We start from the raw sequence: 7759 nt of genomic DNA, 5'->3' as shown, positions 1-7759 counted from the left end.
GATAAACACCATAACAATAGATAACGACAGATTGACACTTGGTCTCTGTGGATTCGACAATCTTTTATATTACTCTGACGCGTTCGTATACTTGCGAAACACCGCATCAAGTTTTTGGCGCCGTTGTCGGGGACCAATTTCGTCAAATTTCATTTTCCTGTTCTTATATCGTTTAGACTTAGGCTATTTCCCGCCGGTCAATGCGAAGAACTCGCAGCACGGGAAGTTTAAGCTTAGTATACCCTCTGGCGGAACCTGAACGTTACGCTCGCGCACGTTTATTCTTTCATAGAATTAAGAGAGCTATGGCCGAAGATCAAAACCAAAGACCTCTTAAGGATTTCGCTCAACCATCTAATGAAGAACCTAGTTCTAGTATAGTAAACCCAACCATCCCAGCCAATAATTTTGAACTTAAACCATCCCTGTTGCAACTAGTGCAACAGAGACAATTCGCAGGTCTCGCTACTGAAAACCCAAACCAACATTTAAAAATATTTCTTCAATTAGCAGACACTTTTAAAACCAATGGAACTTCTCCTGAGGCAATACGTTTAAGATTATTTCCTTTTTCCCTCAGAGATAAAGCCCTATCATGGTTAGATTCCCTTCCACCCAATTCCATTACGACTTGGGATAACCTTAGAAGAGTTTTTCTTGCTAGATATTTTCCCCCGAGTAAAACCGCCGTTCTTCGAAACCATATAACTAGATTTACCCAAAATCAAGGAGAATCGCTGTTCGAAGCTTGGGAGAGATATAAAGAGTTGTTACGAGCATGCCCACATCATGGTTTAGAAAATTGGTTAATCATTCAAACCTTCTATAATGGACTTCATTACAACACAAAGATGACCATCGATGCTTCCGCAGGCGGTGCTCTGATGAACAAACCTTATCCTGAAGCTAGTGCCCTCATTGAAGATATGGCTCAAAACCATCAATCATGGGGAGTCGAACGAGCGACAGTTGAGAAGAAGGAAGCCCAAGGAGGAGTGCATGAACTAAGCTCTATAGACATGATGCAAGCTAAAATGGATGCATTAGCTCTTAAGGTCGAGCATATGTGCATAAACCCGAATACTGTAGCCGCAGTTTCGTCGGATTGTGAGATATATGGAACCAAAGGACACCAATCCACAAAATGCAGTCTATTAAACGAAACCCACTCTGAGCAAGTGAACTACACCCAAGGGAACCCATATACGAATACCTATAACCCTGGATGGAGGAATCACCCAAACTTCTCCTATAAAAACAATAACCTTATTCAAAATATTGCACCTCCGAGACCTAGTTATCAAGCCCCTAGATCAAACCAACCTATGCAACCTGTACCACCAAAACCGAGCCTTGAGAAAATTATGGAAAATTTTATCACCGCTCAAACCCAACAAAACAAGGAGTTCATGAACCAAAACATTCATGTTAACGAATTGATTACTCAGTTAGGAACCAAGGTTGACCAAATAGTTACTCATACCAAGATGCTTGAAACCCAGATCTCTCAGGTAGCTTTAAACCAAGCCCCTCAGACTACACCTGGAGGACAGTTCCCTGGACAACCTCAACAAAATCCGAGAGGATAAGCCAATGTCATTACCCTACGAAGTGGTAACGCTTATGATGAGCCACCAAACCCTAGATTGAGTGAACCCAAAACTTCTAAGGAATGCACCAAGCCCCCGGACGAAGTAAAGGAACCAGAGGAATCTGAAAACCATGAAGGTCGAGAAAAAGGAGAAGAACCTAAAGATAAAACTTATGTACCACCCCCGCCATATAAACCACCTATACCATATCCCCAAAGACTCAAACAAACCCAGATCAATAAACAATATCAAAAATTTATTAAAGTTATAGAAAAACTTCATGTAGAAATCCCTTTCACAGAAGCCATCACCCAAATACCTTCTTATGCAAAGTTTCTCAAAGACATCCTTCCCAGCAAACGTAGACTTGACGATCCGAAGCCTTTGGAATGTAATGCTATTTTCGAGGACAAATTAGCAAAGAAAGATAAAGATCCTGGAAATTTCTCCATTCCTTGCCTTTTGGGTAATCATGTCATCGAAAAAGCTTTTTTTAGACTTAGGAGCTAGTGTGAGCTTAATGCCTTTAGCAGTTTGTGAGAGGTTAAACTTAGGAGAATTACAACCCAATAAGATGTCACTTCAGTTAGCCGATAGATCTGTTAAATATCCGATAGGCATTTTAGAAGATGTTCCTGTTAGGATAGGTCAGTTATTCATCCCTACTGATTTTGTTGTCATGGACATCAAAGAGGACAATGATATACCAATCCTTCTAGGTAGACCATTCTTATCGACTGCAGGAGCCATAATAGATGTCAAGAAAGGAAAGTTGACATTTGAGGTAGGTGACGAGAAAATAGAATTTATACTTTCGAAATTTCTTATGGCACCTGTGATGGGACACTCGTGTTATGCCTTAGATATCATTGATGAATGTGTTAGATAATTAGAACAAAAAGAAATTATAAAAACAATTAAGTTACCATCAACTCTCATAAGGGAAGATGATGACTTTAAGAAACCCTACATCGATGATAACCTTTACGAATGTTTATCCCTTACTCCAGATCTTATGCCATGCCCTAAGAAACCAACCTTAGAACTTAAGGAACTACCTAAGAACCTGAGATATGAGTTCCTCGATGAAAAGATGAACCGTCCAGTTATAGTCAGTGCTACATTGAGCCAAGAGGAAACGGACCAACTTTTAGATGTTTTACGAAGATATCCCTCAACCTTAGGATATAATATCTCTGACCTGAAAGGTATAAGCCCATCCGTATGCATGCATCGGATTTCGCTCGAAGAAGATTCAAAACCCTCTATGGAACATCAGAGAAGAATAAACCCTATAATGAGTGATGTTGTTAAGAAGGAAGTTCTTAAGTTACTTGAGGCATGTATAATCTATCAAATCTCGGATAGTAAGTGGGTGAGCCCTGTGCATGTAGTACCTAAAAAGGGAGGCATCACAGTCGTGCAAAACGATAAAGGCGAACATGCAGCAAAACGTTTAGAAGGAGGATGGCGGATGTGTATAGATTATAGAAAATTAAATAAAGCAACTAGGAAGGATCATTTCCCTTTACCATTTATAGACCAAATGTTGGAGCGTCTAGCCAGACACTCTTACTTCTGTTATCTAGATGGATACTCTGGATTCTTCCAAATACCTATCCACCCCAAAGATCAAGAAAAAACTACCTTTACATGCCCTTATGGAACTTTTGCCTACAGACGAATGCCATTCGGCCTCTGTAATGCCCCAGCTACTTTCCAGCGCTGCATGATGTCAATCTTTGCAGATTACCTAGATGGTATCATGGAAGTGTTTATGGATGATTTCTCGGTTTACGGATTTGATTTCCACAATTGTCTTGCCAACCTTGAGAAAATCCTGGAGAGATGCGTGGAGGTGAACCTCGTGCTAAACTGGGAAAAATGTCATTTCATGGTGACTGAAGGAATAGTTTTAGGACATATAGTTTCTGAAAAATGTATAGAGGTAGATAGAGCTAAAATAGAAGTTATAGAAAACCTAAAACCACCAAAAACCATCAGAGAAGTCCGAAGCTTCCTTGGACACGCTGGATTTTACCGGCGTTTCATTAAAGACTTCTCCAAAATAACTAAACCTTTAACCGGACTTTTAATGAAAGATGCTGAATTCATTTTCGATGAAAAATGTAATGACGCATTTAATCTTTTAAAACAAGCGTTAGTATCGGCACCCATTATGAAACCACCTGATTGGTCAAAACCTTTCGAGATAATGTGCGATGCTAGTGATTATGCAGTTGGAGCCGTTCTAGGACAAAGGAAAGATAAAAAATTACATGCCATTTATTATGCCAGTAGAACCCTAGATGCTGCCCAACTTAACTACGCAACAACTGAAAAAGAATTACTCGCTGTAGTTTTCGCTATAGACAAATTTAGATCTTATCTAGTAGGAGCAAAAATTATAGTTTACGCAGATCATGTTGCCATTCGTTACTTATTAAGTAAAAAAGATGCCAAGCCCAGGTTACTCCGATGGATTCTATTACTACAAGAGTTTGATTTAGACATAAGAGATAAAAAAAAGGCACTGAAAATGTAGTAGCCAATCACCTTTCTAGGCTAGAACATCTAAAACCTGAACTAGTACCTATAAATGATGATTTTGCCTATGATAGACTGATAGCTAGAGTAGAAACCATTGAAGATAATAACCTAGATCCTTATGAGCACCCTCAAAATTCCTTAGCAATAAGTAACGTACCCTGGTATGCAGATTTCGTTAATTACCTAGCTGCTGATATAGTACCCCCTGATTTTGACTACCACCGCAAGAAGAAATTCTTCCACGGTGTGAGAAACTTCTATTGGGAGGAACCGCTCCTTTTCAAAAGGGGTAAAGATGGCATTTTTCGCCGTTGCGTTCCAGAAGAAGAGGTAAATAATATTATCAAGCATTGTCATTCTGCACCCTATGGTGGACATGCGAGCACCTCTAAGACATACGCCAAGATTCTTCAAGCTGGCCTATTCTGGCCTACCATGTGGCGCGATGTCTATGCTTGCATTGTCAAGTGTGATAAATGCCAACGCACTGGAAACATTTCAAGACGTGACGAAATGCCTCTAAGAAACATTCAGGAAGTAAAACTCTTTGACGTATGGGGTATAGATTTCATGGGACCTTTTCCACAATCCTTAGGAAACAGGTATATCTTAGTAGCTGTAGACTATGTGTCTAAGTGGATTGAAGCTATAGTTGCACCCACAAACGGCACTAGGGTAGTAGTCAAACTATTTAAAAACTATATACTCCCTAGATTTGGAACACCACGTTTAGTCATAAGCGATGGAGGATCACACTTTATATCGAGAATATTTGACAAACTTTTAAGAAAATATGGAGTTAGGCATAGAGTAGCAACACCATACCACCCACAAACTAGTGGCCAAGTAGAAGTATCTAATAGGGAGATAAAACAAATCCTAGAGAAAACTGTTTCTATTTCTAGAAGAGGCTGGTCTTAGAAGCTTCAAGAAGCATTATGGGCCTATAAAACCGCTTTCAAAACCCCTATAGGAACTACTCCTATTGGGCCATTAAAACTTTGAATTTAGACTACCTAGCCGCTGGAGAAAAGCGTACCCTAGACATTCATAAACTAGAAGAACTTAGGCAATCTGCCTACGAGAATGCAAAAATATATAAAGAGAGGACAAAAGCCTATCACGACAAAAGAATAGTAAAGAAAAACTTCAATATAGGCGATCCTGTTCTCCTTTTTAACTCTAGGTTACGACTCTTCCGTGGAAAGCTACGTTCAAGATGGACTGGTCCTTTCGAAGTATCCAAGATTCTGAGATCCGGAGCCGTAGAAATCAAGAACGAAACCTGTAGTCCATTCATTGTAAATGGACAAAGACTGAAGCTCTACGAAGGAGGAGACATTCCAGCATACTACTCAAGCCACACCCTGATTGATCCACCAATTCCTACTACTACAGGTGTATAAATTCTAATCGTCAAGTTAATGACATTAAACAAGCGCTGCGTGGGAGGCAACCCATGGTTTTTCTTTCATTTTACTTTTTCGCATTTATTTAATTTTAATTTTAGTTTTATTTTATCTTATCATATTTTGCATTGAGACTAAGATTTGAATGGTTTGCATTTTCAGGATCACTTTCTTAACTTTTACAGGATGCAGGATTTCGATGACATGCATGTGGCCTATAGAGATAATGCTCAAAGGGAGCGCTACATCGCTCTGTATCATCGCCCTATGGCACCCACACGTTATCCCGATCAGCACTGTATGGAGGCACTGGGTATCGAGCCGAGTATTCGATTCCTTAGCCACCAGCTTCACTGGGACGAGTTTGCTGATGACTTGAGTAACACATATAGGAACCTGACTTTGGAGTTCCTGAGTTCATTCAACTATGACCCATACTCTGGACCAGATGGGTATGCTGCTTTCAGGCTTTTCGGAGTTGAGTATTCCTTCAGCCAGAAAGAGTTCGACGACCTTTTGGGCTTCCAGACCACTCCTGATGCTATCCCGGAGACACCTATGGGATATTTCCTGGGTAAGGAGGTTGAGAAGTTTTGGAGTGATATCTCAGTGGTGGAAGCCAGGATCCATCTATGCAGCTGTCTCATGTCATACATAACTCCGCCTTCAGATACTTTCAGATGATATTAGCACATTCCTTCCTAGGAAGACCTGATGCAGAGACATTACTGAGTGAAGAGGAGATCTTCCTATTATTTTGTGCATCCCAGTCTCGCCCAGTAGCATGTGGGAACTTTTTATTATACAGTCTCAGCGGTATCTCCAGATCTACCAAAGGAGTCATCCATGTTGGCGGAATCATCACACAGATTGCTGTCACTTTAGGTCTGTCTCGCAAGCTGTTACATCTTCGGACCTACTGTGGGTACACTACCATGGACATCGACTTCTATTTGACCAGAGGATTGATGAGGAGAGCCTCTTTCCACCCATGTCAGTTCCGACTATTAGTCGACAGCGAGGTTATCCTTTACTTCACGCTGCCAGACCCTATGATGACCAGTGTGCATGATCCAACGAATTGGAGTTATGCTCTAGAGGGCCAGGGAGAGACCGTCGAGGAACCGAGATCACCACCCATTGCTGAATACACGCCTACACCACCATCTCCCAGAATCACTGTTTTCTCTAATAATCTTTCATTGCAGACACCTGACATCCGCACTCAGATTGCTGAGTGTCGAAGAGAGATCGCAGCGCTTAGACAGGAGGTGGCTGACCTCACTTTACAGATGGGAGTGTCCGATCTCACCCATGCTACTAAAGTCGACTGTTTATATCAGGAGATCGCAGAACTCAAGCAGGAGGTAGCCATGCTCTATGGTTCCTCTCAGGAAGATGATATCCCCACTATATGATCTCACCATTTCATCTTATTTTATCTCTTTTTTTATATTTCTCGTATTTACATAACTCATCTTATATTATCTCATTTGGAATATTATACAATCTACATCTATACATTAGTATTTCTACTTTTATCTATGTATGTCTTATGTTTGTTTCATTTGCATTTTTTATTTTTCAGTTATTTATTTATTTATTAGTCTAATATTTAATTTTTGTTTCATTTTTATTTTTTGTTTCATTTTTATTTTTTGTTTTTACCTTTAAAAAATTATGCAAGTCAATGATGCTAGGAAAATCAGAAAACAAATACTATCCGGACCCCTTAAAGCCATAGACCCTATGGCACCTGCCACAACGTCTGTAAAAGGTCGGGGCAGAACCCCTTTCTTCACCATTTTTGCAACTTACAACCTTCCAAACCCATTTTTTCACCTTGGAAAAACATCCTTGAACCCACAAAAAGCTCATACTTTTCTAACCACCAAACCGTACAAATCATCTTTCCGAATTCCATTTTCATTTTCATCCGTCGGATTTCGTAAAAATCCAACCTTTTCACAAACCACTTCATCTTCTTCATCACTTTTCAAGAGCTTTCAAATGGAGTTTAACGTATTCATTCTTCGAGGAGGGAAACCGGGGGATAGACAAAGAAAAATCATCGAACGGTTGCAAAATCGGAAAATCCTCCCCACAAGGTATGTTGACGAAAATTGTCTCTACACTTTAGGTATCTATCATAGCATATTTCATTTATTAGATAACTTAGATTTGCATAATTTCTTTTCCAATAAAGAA

General features: G+C 40.0%; 1 non-coding gene across 1 annotated transcript; it reads right to left on the bottom strand.

The window, feature by feature from the left end:
* Nucleotides 1-689: 689 nt before the first annotated feature.
* LOC127077987 (small nucleolar RNA R71) lies at nucleotides 690-796 on the bottom strand. The gene has a single exon (XR_007787743.1). It is a non-coding gene; the product is annotated as a small nucleolar RNA R71 (small nucleolar RNA).
* Nucleotides 797-7759: the final 6963 nt, after the last annotated feature.

The sequence above is a fragment of the Lathyrus oleraceus genome, chromosome 4 (genome assembly GCF_024323335.1).
Source record: "Lathyrus oleraceus cultivar Zhongwan6 chromosome 4, CAAS_Psat_ZW6_1.0, whole genome shotgun sequence".
Taxonomy (NCBI): Eukaryota; Viridiplantae; Streptophyta; class Magnoliopsida; order Fabales; family Fabaceae; genus Lathyrus; species Lathyrus oleraceus.
Note: the sequence above shows the minus strand (reverse complement) of the source record. Positions and strands in the feature narration are given on the sequence as shown.